Genomic DNA, 19,587 nt, shown 5'->3' on the forward strand with positions numbered 1-19,587 from the left:
GTTTAACCTGCCCAACCCAACATGTTTAACCTGCCCAATCCGACCCGTTTAACCTGTTTGGACCTATTTAACCTGCCCAACCAAACCTGTTTAATAAATAGGTAACCACTAACCACTTAGGCTCTTAGCCTTAGATCTTAGCCCAACCCAATCCGACCCAACCTGTTTTATACATTAAGCAACACAAGAAAAAAAAAGAAGGTAAATTTAGAAAACATTATAAAAATCTTGTCCCAACATCATTGACATTAAAAAAGCATTCAATCTTTACAAAAAGCTGAACATAAGGAATACAAGTTATTTATTCATTCATCTAATACCAGCAATATTCAAAAAATATTTAATCTTTACAAAGACAAGGAATACAAGTCAAATCATCCAAATTTACATATGGAATAGCCCGAAAAGAAAATCTGCTTCATATAGAACTAATGTCAATATACATGATCGCCTCTGATGCTAGGAAAGCATGGTACTTCTTAGCAAGCTTTTTGACCAGCTTCTTGTTTTTGTTCATTTTTTTAGTGCTTCAACATCCATATAGTCAAGCCCTATTTTCTCTGTCTGCAGAAGACATAATCAAGCATTAGTATAATATTTTGTTGCTGCAAATTGTAATTAATGAAAAATGAGCTACTAGTTGTTTTCATCTTTCTTCATACATTGTTGATCAACAAATATAATGCAGATGTAGTTTAATGATCTTGTCCCCAAGTTTTTTAAATCAATAATATGTATTTCTAAGCTTACAAGTGATGAGCTTACCAGTATAGGGCCTATAGGCGAGTGATGAGTCGCAATTCCTCCGATTCCAAGAATGCTTGTTGAATTTGAGCTCTGGCACACCTTTTTGTATTAAGAAAGGTCCAAGTTCCTCTGCCTCTCCATAGCCAATAGAAGAACAACCAGGCCCTGAATTCAAATGCATTGGGCAAGTTATTTGTATGATGTTTGCCATTAAAAATTATATTACGTAAACATAAGATCTACTGAAATGCTTATCTTTTTGGGGGTCATAGTTTTTCAGACCAATTTGTAGCTCAATGGTTTCAGTAAAATTGCGCTTCTTCTCCCGAGAATCATTTGCAATCTGAGAGATTGCTTCCCTCAAAACATCACTCTGTAACTTACTGTAAAAATGGTGAAGAGAATAGATAGTCAGTTTTCAATCACAAGAATATAAACACTGACAAAAATCGCAGAAAAGAGCCTGTATCGCAAAAAAGTTGATTCATACAACTTGATTAATACAAATCAAAGAGTCCGCATCGCAGAAAAGTTGCGATAATAGATGGCAGAAAATTAATGAAAAGATAAGGAGAGAAAAGAGTTTGGTACCTCAATATAAGGGGACAAAAGTTATGTGATCAAATAGATCAAGTACCATTTGCCTGCACCAACTTCAAATCACAATTTAAGTTCATATCTGGCACAAGAGAGCAATAGCAAAGAGCTGAACAGCATTGCATACAACCAAGAATATCAAGTACCAGTTGCTTGCACCAACTCCATGCGTCCCTAACAAACGAAGCCAGGCCAATAGAACTACAACCAAGAATCACAGACCCAGATCATCAGACCAACTGAACACCTAATATCTTCACCTCTTGTCCCTCCGGTGATGGCTATTAGACTATTATTGAATAAAAATAAAAACAGCATTGCATACATCAAGATGATTTTTCTTTTGCTTGGCAATCTCCAGATGAATTTTCTTGCTTTGTCCCAAAGTTACAAACTTACAATAGCAACCTGTGCAAAAAAAGAATCTAGCAAAAGAAACTATCAAAGAGCTATATTGAATAACATAAGATTATAAGAATGAACCTGTCTCATTATAACATAAGAATGATTTCAAGAAAACAGCAAGATTCATAGTTTCTATAAAGCATTCATATATTAAATAAGAAACTACCAAATAGCTATAAATATCAACTTAATATTGAATAACCACCATCATAAGGTCCATAACTCCATAAGTCAAATGACACCATCCATAGTCAAAGCAAAAATAAAAAAAGAGAGAAACAATAACAACATCCATATTTAAACCAAAACCAAAAAGGAGTATCCATGATCATGATTCATCTCACTATGAATTAGATTCAACATTGGCCGAGCATTGAGTTAATTGAGTTTCATTGTAGGAACTTGAGTTTATGACATCTTCTACAGTCTCATCTAACTCAGCCTCCTCAACATCTGCATTGAAATATTGCAAAATTAATAATAAATTCATTCAAAAGATAATAGAAATATAATTCATAAAACATATACCTTTCTTTTCAAACACCCAATCTCGAGTACAAATCAAGGCCTCGGCAATATCCGGTTTAAGAGCACTACGATACTTATCAAGTACTCGCCCACCGATACTAAAAGCAGATTCTGAGGCAACCGTAGATATTGGAGTAGTTAGTATATCACGTGCCATAAGAGAAAGTTGAGGATAATTAGACTGCTTGGTTTTCCAAAAATCAAGGATATCCAAATTGGACATCCTATCAACTCTAGGCTCATCCAAATATAATTCCAATTAAGACTTCTATGCAGCAGTAATAAAATCAAAGCTTTCAAATGTATCAAAATCCTACATTATTGAAAAAATGGAATAAGTTATTTATAAGAAACAATACCATATACAAGCACAATATATTTATTTTAGATAAAAAAAAGTTTTATATTACCTTAAAAGCATCTGTTTTCTAAATGCCTTAGAAGTTTCAGAAGAAGTACCGGTCTCCATATCTCTATGAGTTGATGTGATAGCAGTTGGAGTTTTAGAAAAAGCAAGCATATACTGATTAAAGAGAGAAAACATACAATCACGGATGTGCATGCTCTCAGTAGAACCATACCCATTCAAATTCTTATAACAATACTCCACAAACTGAAATTTGTACCGAGGATCCAAAATAACTGCCATGGACAAGATTAAGCTATGATCCGACCAATACTTTTCAAATTTATGATACATCTGCCGTGTCATTCTTTGTATGAAAGCATCTGCACTCTGCATCTCTTGCCTTAAAGTAAGCTCAATCAAGAAAACTTGAAGAAAATATAGGTTTGATGTAGGATATTTAGCTCCGGAGAATACTAAAGTAGCATCATAGAATACACTCAACAACATGCTAATCTTCTCAACTTTACCCCACTCCTCTTCAGATGGACAATGCTTGTAATTAGAGTCACTTAATTTCAAATGAAGAAAGGCACGACGGTAAAAGAGAGCACTATCTAGCATCAAAAAAGTTGAATTCCATCTTGTAGGAACATCTTGCCTTAAGCTTTTTTTACTTTATAAAGAAACTTGTCTAACACATTCCAAAAATTTTTGTTTCCGAACTTGTGAACCTCTCACATATTTAATACTTTCACAAATTTTAGAGATGGGTTCATCTATCTCCTTTAATCCCTCTTGTACAATTAAGTTAAGAATATGGGCACAACATCGGACATGAAAGAACTCACCATCTGAGTAAAGTGCATTGTTCAAATTAAGTTGGATCTTTAGCATGTCAACAAAAACATCATTTACCGATGCATTATCTAAAGTCATGCAATACAATTTATTTTCAATCCCTCAATCAATCAACAAATTGTAAATTATTTCACATAAAGATATGCCATTATGTGGAGGAGGCATGAAGCGAAAGTTAAGAACTTTCTTTTGTAACACCCATTCATCATCAATAAAATGGGCAGTTAAACATAAATAGCCATCGGTAGTAATAGAGGTCCACAAATCCGAAGTTAAACTTATCCTATAAGGAATTGAATGTAGCCACAATACTAATTTTTCCTTCTCTTTTTTATATAATTTCAACAAATCAGCCTTTACAGTATTCCTTGATACTAACTTGGCCTCCACACGAACATAAGCAAATAAAGATCTAATGCCTTCATACTCAACAAATTGAAATGATAGATCATGCTTAATAATTGCAAATGTTAGCAATTCATGAAATTTGTCAGGATTAAACTTAGTAGAACACATTGATATGGACCCTTGAGCTTGTGATAAGATCATCTATCCTATGTCACGGTTCTTTCTGCAATTCTCTAAATGATGTTTCAAATTTCCGGTCTCAACCTTACCACCAAATGAATATTCTGCACCACACTTTATACACTTGCATTTTTCAATTGCTTCATTTATATGATAATATTGATAAACAGGGGAAGTCAATTTTCTTTTACGTTTTCCATGTGTGGAGTCGCATGCAACTGCATTAGAACCTAAGGCGTCGATTCATTTGCCCTATCACCATCACTCTCTAACTCTATATTCACGAATTGTTTATCCATCTATATCATATAATTTAAAATTATATCAGAAATCAGAATGCCAATTTAGAAAGAAAATAATATGAAAAGAGAGCAGAAACATAAAGCATTGAGGTTGAAACCATTAGGTTATAAAGCATTTACTTTTGCTGAGTCAGATTTATCAAAATAATCTCTAATACTTAGATGTTCAACTGCTTCTACTTTCCAACAACTGTAAATGCACTGCAAAAAAATAAAATAATAATGTTAAAAACAGTTAGAAAGTCACTGTAAATGCACTGCAAAAAAAAAGTGATAAAAAAAACATGAATCTTCGAAACTCTTATCAAAGTTAAGCAATAACAGTTACTAAGAGGATCAAAGCTTTAAGCATAAATCTTACTATTATTTCCCCAAAAAAATTGAATAACAGTTACTAACAGTTAAGCAATAACAGTTAAGCATAAATCTTACTATTATTTTCCCAAGAAAAGTGAATAACAGTTACTAACAGTTAAGCAATAACAGTTACTAAGAGGATCAAAGCTCATAAATCTTCAGAAACTCTTACCTAAGGGGTTTTACCAGCATTCAAAAAGAAAGAGAAGAAGAGAGAAAAGACGGAAACATCAAAGGAAGAAAGAAGAAAAGATAGATCTTTCTTACCTCGGTAGAGCAGAGGATCCGATCTCTTTATGAGCTCTTCCGTTCAACCTTGGTTCCCAGGACCCGTCGAGCCACCACGGTCGCCGTCGACGGGGAGGCCGAAGTTGTCGGCACAGGGGAGGAGAGGGCGGAGGCGGAGGTCCAAAGGAGAGGGCTCGAGAGGCGAAGAATCTGAAGGAGAGGAGAGGGGAGAGACTCGAGAGAGACTGAGGGAGGGAATAGAGCTCGAGCGGCACACAAAACCTAACCCTAAGTCCCTAACTAAGGAGAAGTCGCGGATGGTGGAGTGTGGTCCTCAAGCCGCCACGGTCGCCGTCGACGGGGGCCAAAGTTGTCGGCATGGAGGAGGAGAGGGCGGAGGCGGAGGTCCGGAGGAGAGGGGAGAGACTCGAGAGAGACTGAGGCCTGACCTGAGGGAGGGAATAGCCGAATGGAGCTCGGGCGGCGCAGTACAAACCCTAAATCCTAACCCTAAGGAGAAGAGTAGAAGACGGGAACTCGGGCAGTCGGCAAGTCGGGGACTGTGACTTGGAGACTGTGCGGACGCAATAAATTGGGCCGACGCGGTGTGTTGGGCCGAGGCAACTAAAACGGGCTGAGGCGGGGAGTTGGGCCGGCCCTAGGCTTTGTGGGTTGTGGCCCTTGTCTATCAGCCCAAAAATTAAACGGGTTAAACGGGTTACACAGGTCAGATATATAAAACCCGTATCCGACCCAATTAATAAACAGGTTAAACGGGTCAACCTGTTTACGACCCGAACCCGTTTAGGCCAAACCCAAACCTGTTTATAGCGGGTCGAACACGGGTCGGGTTGGCGGGTCGGGTCACATTTTGCCACCCCTAGATCAAGCCCTTTTTTCTTGGGTACCTCCACCCCCTCGTTATCTCAAAGTGAACTTCGATGGTGGTATGTTGACGGATGGTGCCTTAGAAGGAATGGGGTTTGTGATCAAGGACCATTTTGGCAGGTTGATTGCAGCCGGAGGTCGGCGTACCCCAGGCCTGACTGTTATTGGAGCAGAGCTACGGACAGCCTGGGAGAGCATCTACTATGCGAGGTGCGTGCTAGGTGTTGACAGAGTGTGCTGGGGATTCTTCTACGGTGATTGACTAGATTCGGAAAGAGGACAGGTTTGGGGGTGACCACCCTTTGATTTGTGAGATTCGCGGACTAGTTTGGGAGTTTACCTCTGTCTAGGCAGCGTATGTTTTGGGAGGCGAATAGAATAGCTGACTGAGTCACCTCATTTGTAGCCCGATACTCCGGGGATTTCATTTGGATGTCGACAGTTTTATCCTCTCCCCTGTATCTTTTACTTTCTTTTGACTTGGCTGGATGTACTCACGTTAGAGATATATGAAATGCAGTTTTTAACCAAAAAAAATAAAGGAGTTTGCCCTCGGAAAGCCGAAAGCAGAGATATATGGCTTCCAGACCTTGGAATAGCATCATTGGTTGCAGCAGAATCCCAAACCATAGTCGAAGTGCAAGTTGGATGACTCTAGGTTGGTATGAACCTGAACTATTTGGCCAGGGTTTGGAAAAACTAGTTTCCTCTCTAGGTGACCTGCAACAAGTCCTCTTATTGAAGGATTTTCAACAGAAGATCCTGCGATGCCTAAGTTAGAATAGTGAGGCAATAGTATAGAAAAAATTTTTTATAGTGTATCCTAGTAGATTGCCCATGTCGTATCCTGAGTTGACACATGGTAAAATCTACTCGAGTAGTTGAACCGTTGCTTTGATCAGGGCCATCAATCTTCTATATAAGGGTAACCCCTTCCTCATTTTGCACTCTTGCTTCATTTGTAAATCTTCCCAAGTGCTCAAGTGCTCAAGCTCCCAGGTGGTGCTTCGATGAAGCTCCTTCTCGTTGGCTCTGGCATCCTCGGCATTTCTTTCATTTTTTGGTAGGTTCTTGCTCTTGACTGATCGAATTCCTTTTCTTGTTTTCTTCTTCACCTCTTTTCTTGATTTTTCTACCCCCATGAGTGATGTCGAGGCCAACGCCTCAACAGAGACTTGGTCGTCCGACCATTCTCCTCAAGCTTGGCAGTCTTCACTTCTAGGTTGGGTTGAGCCTGAGGTCCATTCTGGCCTGGACCATAAAGTGTCCATCCTCACTTAAGAGGAGATGAACCTCATCCGAGCTCGAGACATCATTACTTCCGAGTTCACTTTTGAGCTCGCCGGTCTCGATGACCTTGTAACAAACCCTCCTCCAACTTTGCCCGGCCTGTACAAGGACACTCTCAGGGCCGAGCTGAGATTACCTCTTCATCCTTTCTTTGTTCAGTTGTGGTGGGTTTACAGCCTCATCTCGACTCAGCTGGTTCTTTTGAACATTCGGGCATCAGTTTTCCTTTTTTGGAGATGCTTTGCTCTAAAGAGGCATCCTTGGAAAAGCAACTGGTGGTACTTTTCTCCTCGGAAAGGCTGCTAGTTGATCTGAGATACTTTCTCTTCCATTCATGGATGGAAAGGGAGATTCTTTTTCATTTCCACTGAGCAACCATGGTGGTTTGAAACCTTATGGAATAACACCTCATAGATCTTTGAACCAGCCTCCAAGGCTGTCTAGCAATGATCAAAGATCCATGGACACTCTTCTTAAATCCAAGATTCCTGCTTTACAAGAGTTGTTGTCCGAGAAGACATTGATTAATGTCATTCTGAGCCCAGCCGATCCTCAGGGTAAACTTCTTTAATTTTTTTTATATTTTCTCCTCGTCATCATGTTCTTTTTTAACCTAGTGTTTGGCTTTGCAACTGTTGCAACTATGAAGACCAACTTGGTGCTTTATCTGAATGACGATGTGCAAGAGGTCAGCCGCGGTGTCCAAAGGTGAACCTCCCAGAAGAAGAAATCGAGGGGAGAGTCCTTCTCAGCCCCCCTATGGCCGAAGCTGCCGCCGAGGCCTCGATTTCCAGAGTGTCCCCCGAGGTGCCAGTACCTGGGGCAGAGGATGTGGAGCTCGACCTTGAGGTCGAGATTGTATCACCAATTAGGTCAGCCCCTCTGGAGGGGGTCGTCCTCGCTCAGCTGCCCGCCGGTACCGCGTCTTCATATCCATCATCACCCAAGGCTCGTACCTCGACTTGGACTGGTCCGAGGAGAGGGTAAAGATGGTCGAGGACAAAGTCGAGTCCGCGGAAGCTCAAGCCTCCACCGCACGGACTCAGGCAGAAAATTTTGCCTTCACTTGGTATCGATATAGCTAGGACCTTTTTTGTAGCGCCAATCTGTTGTCGTAGAATTGTGAACCGAAGTCGGAGCATAGGTCAGATGATTCTGAGGTCGATGTGAACCGAACTGAACTAGTTGGCCAAGATGTGGAAGAACTAGTTTTCTCCAGGGTCGACTTGCAACAAGTCCTCTTTCCAGAAGGTTTCCGACAGGAGACCTCCCAATGCCTAAGTTAAAACAATGAGACAATAATATGGAAGGGAGAAATCTTTGTAGTGTGGAGTTCTCTGAATTAATGAGCTTACCTAAAGACCCCCGGACTACCCCTTTATATAGGGTAGTCAACTGTATGGTTACCTGATTTGATGTAACGTGTGTTAATAGCCAAGTAATAGCAATTGTATTTTTACGATATGAAAAACATTTTGTATGAGCAGCATATGACGGTGAGTATACTAAACGTGCACTGACAACAGTGTTGTCATAACTGCTGCAGTTTACTGGCACATGTAGATTAGCTCCTCAGATTTCGCCGACGTTGTTCACCTTGGTTTATACCGAGGACAAGGAGGTCAGTCTAATCCGAAATCGAAATATCCAATATTTTCCTAATCAGCATCCATCCCCTAAAATGTTGCAAACTGGCATCATTGTTCATAGGTTTCTGAGCCAACTACCAGTAAATGCAATTCTATATTATTCTTTTAGCAACTATATTTCACTCCATTAATTTTTATTAAATGGATAGACAAGAGTATATAAACTATTATTTATTTAAATCTATTATACATGTTTCCGACCAGTTGTGTGCGTGTGTGTGAGAGAGAGAGAGAGATAGAGGGAGAGAGAGAGGGATGAAATTTGGGCCTACCCTGGCCTATGTGGTCTGGCCTGGAGCCACCGGGCCACCCAAAGATTAAGCCAGGTGGGTTGGGTCTAAACTACCCAGAACTTTTCCTTCCTCGTTTTGACCATCGTCTATTTATTATAGACAAAAGTTTCTCAAGGTCTATTGTGGAAAAATTTGTTTCCTGGACTTGTTTTGATGGCCATTACCTTTGGATTCTTGGCCTATGTTCAGAACAAATAGTAAGCGTGTATTACATAGTTGTCAATGTATCTAAAACAAGTCACCAGTGTGTATCATCATATTCCAACGAGTAAAACGTAAACAAAATAGACTGTAGTCAAATCAAGGCTGGACAGTAATTAGCCTTAGCCATTAGGTTTTAGTTTCACCTTGCTTGCAGAGTATCTTTAGAGTACACATACTTCAAGAAGCCACACAAATGAAAACATTACCATGATCTGTTCTTAAAAACTTGCCTGTAAGATGCCCTTGGACAGGGAAGGTCAAGATGGATCATCTCTTGTCGTAACGAAAATGAGAATAGCTATGATTTCATACAACACCAAACGCTCTTGATGGGTATTGATAGACTTCTAAGGTTGGACCATAAGAGATGCTAGGCCTTCAAGATGTCTATATTAACTTTCAAAAGACATTGAAACCCTTTGTCCGGCTTAAGCATTTTATTAAAGAGGTAAAGAAACGAAGATCTAAAGCTTTTTCCGCTGCTTATTTTGTTGTCAAGAATGAGATTGAGGTCCAGCATACACGCACAAGATTCTAGGAGGAAATCAACTTTGTGCAAAGAGCTTGATCAAAGTTGGGAAGATTTTACCGAATGTACTAAACACATCTTAACTTGCTCAAAGTTTATTGCTTAAACTTGCACAATGCAGACATTATCATTGAGAAATATGATTTGGACTCGGCTTGTGTAATACCCAAAAAAAAAAAAAGAGTGGTGGACGGGCCGGCCCGAAAAGACCGAGCCCATCCACCATATACGATCGTGCCCTAGGCACGATCGTTGGAGAAGAAACACAAAAAAAAAAGGGGGGGGCAGTGGCGCTAGAGAGGGCGATCGCCGGAGGAGGCCGATCGTCGGGGGAGGGTAATCGCCGGAGAAGGGGCGGCGGAAGCCATAAGCTTCCCCCTTCAACGAATACACATGAAGAAGCCTTGGATCCATGCATGAAAACTCAAGATTCCTCCTCCGATTCCTCGCCGGAAAAGTCGCCGGAACACCCCGTCGGACCGAGGTAAGTGTGGCTCCTCTCCTTGCATGTCATTTGCTAGATTTAGGGCTGCTTTGGTTAGGGATTTGCCCGGTGAATCGTCGGAGAAGAGCCCGAAACAGGGTACCCCTGTTTCGGCCTCTTCTTTCCGGTTTTTGGCCGCCGCCGGCCGCCGGGATGGGCCGGGATCCATGGCATTGGGGGTCGGTCGGGTCTGTGTGAGGGTCGGAGAGGGTTTTCTATGATTTATTTGAAGATGGGGATGGTGGACCGAGGGCTTCCTCTCGTGGTTTCACCCTCTTCTTCTCTCCCTCTTGTCGGTTCGCTGCCGGCCGGCGACGACGGTGGGACCTGGACACTGTGGCTGCCGTCGGGTGGGGGAAGCCAAGCCACCATCACGGTGGTTTTTCCGTGGATGAATGGAGGAAGGGGGAGGGGACTCTGTGTCGGTTTTGGGGGAAGAAAAAGAAGAAGGAGAAGAAACTTCTTCTTCTCTCCCTCTCTTGGTCGGCCACCATCGCCGGCGACTGCAACAGTGGCGGCCGGCGATGGTTCGGCCAGTGGTGATGTCGGGTTGGGGAAGGAGAGGGCACAGCCACCATGGTTGTTGCCCTTGGATCAAAAAGGATTTGAGGGAGGGAGATGTATTCCCAACCATGAAGAGAGAGGGATCATCCCTTTTTTTTGGTCTCTTCACCGGGACCGGCCATCATCGCTGGCGTGGCAGCGGCCACGGCTGGCGACGACATAGACCGGTGGTACAGGGTGGGAGTCGGGCCACCCCGACTGCCCTAGATTTGAGGGATTGAGATGTTTGGGGACCTGGTGATGGACCCCATAGTAGATATGAATTATGGTTTAGAATATTTAAATATTAAATAATTTAGTTTGTGATTTATAATTGATGTTGTAGGAAAAGAGTCAGCGGTGCCAGGAGGTTTTGATTAGGGGACTCAGCACCCCAGCTCGTAGGTTGTGATCCGGATCTGTATTTGTGTCAATCTACAATTTCTGTAAGAATCCTTGTACGCCAATCCTACATGATATAAATATTTTTGCACTATATATTTGATATGCTATGATCCAGACAAAGCAAAATAATTTTATATTAAATTATGTTTTGATCGTGTTAGCTTGTGATTGGTGTTATGATGGATGCATGTATGTGTATAACCTATACTTGTATAATTGGATTTATGGATGTGGTGGTATGGACTAACCATGTTATATTGATTGCCCTGTCACGGGCCGGAAATGTGACAATGGTTAGTCTAGGCCGGAAATAAAGTGGAAAAGGGAATGGATGTGTGTTTGTGAATTGATTAAATGAACAGGGACTTTGGGCTTATCTCGTTATTATTGATTGCCCCATCACAGGCTGGAAATGTGATATTATCGATTGCCCCGTCACAGGCTGGAAATGTGATACTATCGATTGCCCCGTCACAGGCTGGAAATGTGACACTATCGATTGCCCCATCACAGGCCGGAAATGTGATACTATCGATTGCCCCGTCACGGGCCGAAAACGTGACCGGGATGTAGCCCAAAGTCGGAAAGATAATTGATCCGGATCAAGTTAACATGAAATGGAAAGAAAAAGCATTGAAAAATAGTTATAGTGATTTATAAGCTATTATCAACTATATCATTCTTATGTGGCTGGACTTTCATTGACGTTTGATGTATAATTATGGACTTTCATTGATGCTTGATGTACATAATTATATTAATTATTTGAGTCTTTTGGAAACTGTTTATGATTTCATAAAATGTGCATCGATTTGTCGTGGTTTCAAACTCATATTATTATTGTGTTGGTATGGATGTGTAAGGATTCTTACTGGGCTGTAAAGCTCACCCCCTTCTTCTTCTTTTTCTTTACCAGAGTTGCAGGATGCATAAATATGGATGGGATGGGCGCAGAGTGCAAGTACCAGAGTCATTAGTTAGTTAGTTGTTTATCCTTCTTTGATGTTGATGAACATTAGAAGATCTTATAATTGAACTAATTTGTTTATTTGGACATGTCGGATTTGTCTATTTAAATTATCAATTTCTTATGGATTTATTGAAATTTTTGTTAATCATAGGCCTTGCATGATCTTTAGGGCACTGCTCTAGAGCTCATGCGGCCGGTCGCGTACCGGATCCGGGTGCTGGGTTCGGGGCGTGACAGAGTGGTATCAGAGCTTAAGGTTAAGGTATCTTAGGGTTTATGTTCAGGTGAGTGTGAGTGGGGATATGATAGGAAAACTATCAGAGCCTTGGTTTATAATCACTTGAGATTGTAATAGGAATGATATTGTAATCTAAGCTTTAAGACCACTAGGGACTATGGCCTTAGTGGCATTAGAGTTTGAGGTTTAAGGTCATTGGGGATAGTGACAAAATTGGAATCCGAGCATATGTTTAAGATCACTAGGGATTGTGATAGAAATATATCATAGCTTAAGGTTATGATCACTTGGGACGACATGATAATTAAATTCAGTGCTTAAGGTGTAAGATTATTAGGCATTGTGATAAAATGTAAGTATTGGGTTTGATATTCTACAAGTATAGAAGGACTGGATAAATTGTCTTTGATCATGATAAAAGAGGTTAGACCTAAGGCAAGGAAGGTTAGCCTTGGCATATTGGTTATATCATGTTTAGATGTTGTGTAAGTGACCTGAAAGTTCAAACATGATATGGGTGTAGATGTGATAGCACTTTTGGTTTTGCTGGTAATTATTAGAGTAGAGTTTGTGCATGGATCTATCATAGCATTGGAGTGAGCTAAGAACGATTTTTCATAATATTAAAGCAGATTGTTCTTCGAGGTTAAATCTGTATATGAGATTATATTTGGTATTGACATGTTTGGATATTTTAAATAGGTGTATTTCTATTGGTGGGTTAAATTCTTAAGGCTAGTATGCAAATTGGTGGAAAATTCTAATTACTTGAATTTGTATATTCAGATTGGGCTACTGAATTTTTTTTCATAGTTGTTGGAGACTATTGGATGTGTTAACTTGAACGCAAGTCTAGATTTATCATCTAACCAGGAATCTTTGTAAAATACAATATTGAGTAGAGATTTCGATTTTGAGATGCTTATATGAGTTATCACATGTAGCATTGATGTTAAACATCAAGAATCTTAGTGAAGAAAGATTTGGAGATAATGGAGTTAATTCTATTCATAGTAATATTGGCTCAATGATTTCTAACCCATTGAATTTGAAGTAAATCTTTTTTGGAAAGAAGATCAACGTAGATTGTCTAATCGAATTGCTGAGGAAATCCAAGGTTAACTTATTTTAAATTAAATCTAGATATTTTGAATTCTAAAATGGTTGTGAAGATTATATAGTAACCTTAAACTTGATTAATGGCTTGAGAGTTAGTTATGGTTAGTATACTCTACATAAATTGAGGACAGAGAGATCTGGAGGTTCTGCTCAATTAAAGTTTTGAAATTTAGATTTTTCTTACTCCCAGTGCCAAGTGATATTTCGGTCATAAATCATTTAGAGGTTCTAGAGTATTTAATAAATTAAATCAGAGTGCGCAACGGAAGTGTAGTGGTTTGAGTTATTTTGAAACCGATTAGAAAAAAAAAATAATAATAATACCTTGATCTGAAAGGTATTATTATGGAAGACTTGAGTTAGTTTTCTAGTAGAGGGGAATGTCGTTGATTCTTTGCCTACTGGAAGTAGTTATGGCTCTCCTATTTTTGATAATTCTAAGAAGAATTTTGGGGCATCTCAAATTTAGCGTTAACGAATTGATAGCACTGTGATTAAGCTTGGGCCTGGAATGATTTAATATAGTTCTTCGACTCCTAGCTCTGACATTGTTAATATATCTATTTGAACAGGTTTGCGGTTTTCCTAAGATAAAGGTTGATCATTTAATCACAGGCAAAGTTAAGAAAAGAAGGAGGATTATAGATTATTAAGAGCATTTGATACTAAAAATATCTCCTATTTCTGTCAAGCTAATTATGATCTCGATGTAGAATCAAGAGAAATTAATTTCTTTGGGATATAATTACGGCATTTTAATCCAAGGTTGGGAGTTTGGAATTCTTTCGAAGGAGATCAAAAGAACTTACTACGTGTGGTAAATAGAAAGGATCAAGTTTTGAGATGCTGTGATTGTGTATATTAAAATCTTGTGAGTAGGTACTCCGAGAAGAAGACTACTTGAGATCTCGGGGATGATATAACGGATGCATATTTTTAAAGTTTGAGGCTTCAAGTAAGTTAATTTCGAGGACGAAATTTTTTTAAGGAGGAGAGTATGTAATACCCAAAAAAAAAAGAGTGGTGGACGGGCCGGCCCGAAAAGACCGGGCCCATCCACCATATACGATCGTGCCCTAGGCACGATCGTTGGAGAAGAAACACAAAAAAAAAGGGGGGCAGCGGCGCTAGAGAGGGCGATCGCCGGAGGAGGCCGATCGTTGGGGGAGGGTAATCGCCGGAGAAGGGGCGGCGGAAGCCATAAGCTTCCCCCTTCAATGAATACACATGAAGAAGCCTTGGATCCATGCATGAAAACTCAAGATTCCTCCTCCGATTCCTCGCCGGAAAAGTCGCCGGAACACCCCGTCGGACCGAGGTAAGTGTGGCTCCTCTCCTTGCATGTCATTTGCTAGATTTAGGGCTGCTTTGGTTAGGGATTTGCCCGGTGAATCGTCGGAGAAGAGCCCGAAACAGGGTACCCCTGTTTCGGCCTCTTCTTTCCGGTTTTTGGCCGCCGCCGGCCGCCGGGATGGGCCGGGATCCATGGCATTGGGGGTCGGTCGGGTCTGTGTGAGGGTCGGAGAGGGTTTTCTATGATTTATTTGAAGATGGGGATGGTGGACCGAGGGCTTCCTCTCGTGGTTTCACCCTCTTCTTCTCTCCCTCTTGTCGGTTCGCTGCCGGCCGGCGACGACGGTGGGACCTGGACACTGTGGCTGCCGTCGGGTGGGGGAAGCCAAGCCACCATCACGGTGGTTTTTCCGTGGATGAATGGAGGAAGGGGGAGGGGACTCTGTGTCGGTTTTGGGGGAAGAAAAAGAAGAAGGAGAAGAAACTTCTTCTTCTCTCCCTCTCTTGGTCGGCCACCATCGCCGGCGACTGCAACAGTGGCGGCCGGCGATGGTTCGGCCAGTGGTGATGTCGGGTTGGGGAAGGAGAGGGCACAGCCACCATGGTTGTTGCCCTTGGATCAAAAAGGATTTGAGGGAGGGAGATGTATTCCCAACCATGAAGAGAGAGGGATCATCCCTTTTTTTTGGTCTCTTCACCGGGACCGGCCATCATCGCTGGCGTGGCAGCGGCCACGGCTGGCGACGACATAGACCGGTGGTACAGGGTGGGAGTCGGGCCACCCCGACTGCCCTAGATTTGAGGGATTGAGATGTTTGGGGACCTGGTGATGGACCCCATAGTAGATATGAATTATGGTTTAGAATATTTAAATATTAAATAATTTAGTTTGTGATTTATAATTGATGTTGTAGGAAAAGAGTCAGCGGTGCCAGGAGGTTTTGATTAGGGGACTCAGCACCCCAGCTCGTAGGTTGTGATCCGGATCTGTATTTGTGTCAATCTACAATTTCTGTAAGAATCCTTGTACGCCAATCCTACATGATATAAATATTTTTGCACTATATATTTGATATGCTATGATCCAGACAAAGCAAAATAATTTTATATTAAATTATGTTTTGATCGTGTTAGCTTGTGATTGGTGTTATGATGGATGCATGTATGTGTATAACCTATACTTGTATAATTGGATTTATGGATGTGGTGGTATGGACTAACCATGTTATATTGATTGCCCTGTCACGGGCCGGAAATGTGACAATGGTTAGTCTAGGCCGGAAATAAAGTGGAAAAGGGAATGGATGTGTGTTTGTGAATTGATTAAATGAACAGGGACTTTGGGCTTATCTCGTTATTATTGATTGCCCCATCACAGGCTGGAAATGTGATATTATCGATTGCCCCGTCACAGGCTGGAAATGTGATACTATCGATTGCCCCGTCACAGGCTGGAAATGTGACACTATCGATTGCCCCATCACAGGCCGGAAATGTGATACTATCGATTGCCCCGTCACGGGCCGAAAACGTGACCGGGATGTAGCCCAAAGTCGGAAAGATAATTGATCCGGATCAAGTTAACATGAAATGGAAAGAAAAAGCATTGAAAAATAGTTATAGTGATTTATAAGCTATTATCAACTATATCATTCTTATGTGGCTGGACTTTCATTGACGTTTGATGTATAATTATGGACTTTCATTGATGCTTGATGTACATAATTATATTAATTATTTGAGTCTTTTGGAAACTGTTTATGATTTCATAAAATGTGCATCGATTTGTCGTGGTTTCAAACTCATATTATTATTGTGTTGGTATGGATGTGTAAGGATTCTTACTGGGCTGTAAAGCTCACCCCCTTCTTCTTCTTTTTCTTTACCAGAGTTGCAGGATGCATAAATATGGATGGGATGGGCGCAGAGTGCAAGTACCAGAGTCATTAGTTAGTTAGTTGTTTATCCTTCTTTGATGTTGATGAACATTAGAAGATCTTATAATTGAACTAATTTGTTTATTTGGACATGTCGGATTTGTCTATTTAAATTATCAATTTCTTATGGATTTATTGGAATTTTTGTTAATCATAGGCCTTGCATGATCTTTAGGGCACTGCTCTAGAGCTCATGCGGCCGGTCGCGTACCGGATCCGGGTGCTGGGTTCGGGGCGTGACAGAGTGGTATCAGAGCTTAAGGTTAAGGTATCTTAGGGTTTATGTTCAGGTGAGTGTGAGTGGGGATATGATAGGAAAACTATCAGAGCCTTGGTTTATAATCACTTGAGATTGTAATAGGAATGATATTGTAATCTAAGCTTTAAGACCACTAGGGACTATGGCCTTAGTGGCATTAGAGTTTGAGGTTTAAGGTCATTGGGGATAGTGACAAAATTGGAATCCGAGCATATGTTTAAGATCACTAGGGATTGTGATAGAAATATATCATAGCTTAAGGTTATGATCACTTGGGACGACATGATAATTAAATTCAGTGCTTAAGGTGTAAGATTATTAGGCATTGTGATAAAATGTAAGTATTGGGTTTGATATTCTACAAGTATAGAAGGACTGGATAAATTGTCTTTGATCATGATAAAAGAGGTTAGACCTAAGGCAAGGAAGGTTAGCCTTGGCATATTGGTTATATCATGTTTAGATGTTGTGTAAGTGACCTGAAAGTTCAAACATGATATGGGTGTAGATGTGATAGCACTTTTGGTTTTGCTGGTAATTATTAGAGTAGAGTTTGTGCATGGATCTATCATAGCATTGGAGTGAGCTAAGAACGATTTTTCATAATATTAAAGCAGATTGTTCTTCGAGGTTAAATCTGTATATGAGATTATATTTGGTATTGACATGTTTGGATATTTTAAATAGGTGTATTTCTATTGGTGGGTTAAATTCTTAAGGCTAGTATGCAAATTGGTGGAAAATTCTAATTACTTGAATTTGTATATTCAGATTGGGCTACTGAATTTTTTTTCATAGTTGTTGGAGACTATTGGATGTGTTAACTTGAACGCAAGTCTAGATTTATCATCTAACCAGGAATCTTTGTAAAATACAATATTGAGTAGAGATTTCGATTTTGAGATGCTTATATGAGTTATCACATGTAGCATTGATGTTAAACATCAAGAATCTTAGTGAAGAAAGATTTGGAGATAATGGAGTTAATTCTATTCATAGTAATATTGGCTCAATGATTTCTAACCCATTGAATTTGAAGTAAATCTTTTTTGGAAAGAAGATCAACGTAGATTGTCTAATCGAATTGCTGAGGAAATCCAAGGTTAACTTATTTTAAATTAAATCTAGATATTTTGAATTCTAAAATGGTTGTGAAGATTATATAGTAACCTTAAACTTGATTAATGGCTTGAGAGTTAGTTATGGTTAGTATACTCTACATAAATTGAGGACAGAGAGATCTGGAGGTTCTGCTCAATTAAAGTTTTGAAATTTAGATTTTTCTTACTCCCAGTGCCAAGTGATATTTCGGTCATAAATCATTTAGAGGTTCTAGAGTATTTAATAAATTAAATCAGAGTGCGCAGCGGAAGTGTAGTGGTTTGAGTTATTTTGAAACCGATTAGAAAAAAAAAATAATAATAATACCTTGATCTGAAAGGTATTATTATGGAAGACTTGAGTTAGTTTTCTAGTAGAGGGGAATGTCGTTGATTCTTTGCCTACTGGAAGTAGTTATGGCTCTCCTATTTTTGATAATTCTAAGAAGAATTTTGGGGCATCTCAAATTTAGCGTTAACGAATTGATAGCACTGTGATTAAGCTTGGGCCTGGAATGATTTAATATAGTTCTTCGACTCCTAGCTCTGACATTGTTAATATATCTATTTGAACAGGTTTGCGGTTTTCCTAAGATAAAGGTTGATCATTTAATCACAGGCAAAGTTAAGAAAAGAAGGAGGATTATAGATTATTAAGAGCATTTGATACTAAAAATATCTCCTATTTCTGTCAAGCTAATTATGATCTCGATGTAGAATCAAGAGAAATTAATTTCTTTGGGATATAATTACGGCATTTTAATCCAAGGTTGGGAGTTTGGAATTCTTTCGAAGGAGATCAAAAGAACTTACTACGTGTGGTAAATAGAAAGGATCAAGTTTTGAGATGCTGTGATTGTGTATATTAAAATCTTGTGAGTAGGTACTCCGAGAAGAAGACTACTTGAGATCTCGGGGATGATATAACGGATGCATATTTTTAAAGTTTGAGGCTTCAAGTAAGTTAATTTCGAGGACGAAATTTTTTTAAGGAGGAGAGTATGTAATACCCAAAAAAAAAAGAGTGGTGGACGGGCCGGCCCGAAAAGACCGGGCCCATCCACCATATACGATCGTGCCCTAGGCACGATCGTTGGAGAAGAAACACAAAAAAAAAGGGGGGCAGCGGCGCTAGAGAGGGCGATCGCCGGAGGAGGCCGATCGTTGGGGGAGGGTAATCGCCGGAGAAGGGGCGGCGGAAGCCATAAGCTTCCCCCTTCAATGAATACACATGAAGAAGCCTTGGATCCATGCATGAAAACTCAAGATTCCTCCTCCGATTCCTCGCCGGAAAAGTCGCCGGAACACCCCGTCGGACCGAGGTAAGTGTGGCTCCTCTCCTTGCATGTCATTTGCTAGATTTAGGGCTGCTTTGGTTAGGGATTTGCCCGGTGAATCGTCGGAGAAGAGCCCGAAACAGGGTACCCCTGTTTCGGCCTCTTCTTTCCGGTTTTTGGCCGCCGCCGGCCGCCGGGATGGGCCGGGAT

General features: G+C 40.5%; 1 long non-coding RNA gene across 1 annotated transcript; it reads right to left on the minus strand.

Annotated features, from left to right (window-relative positions):
• Positions 1–106: 106 nt before the first annotated feature.
• Positions 107–1,368, minus strand: LOC120110880 (uncharacterized). Its single transcript, XR_005512006.3, has 3 exons — positions 1,339–1,368; positions 766–1,130; positions 107–564 (listed from the first exon to the last, which is right to left on the minus strand). It is a non-coding gene; the product is annotated as an uncharacterized LOC120110880 (long non-coding RNA).
• Between the last annotated feature and the right edge of the window lie 18,219 nt (positions 1,369–19,587).

This window comes from Phoenix dactylifera, chromosome 6 (genome assembly GCF_051530095.1).
Source record: "Phoenix dactylifera cultivar Ajwa chromosome 6, Ajwa_hap1_PhDact_Kaust_v1.1, whole genome shotgun sequence".
NCBI lineage: Eukaryota > Viridiplantae > Streptophyta > Magnoliopsida > Arecales > Arecaceae > Phoenix > Phoenix dactylifera.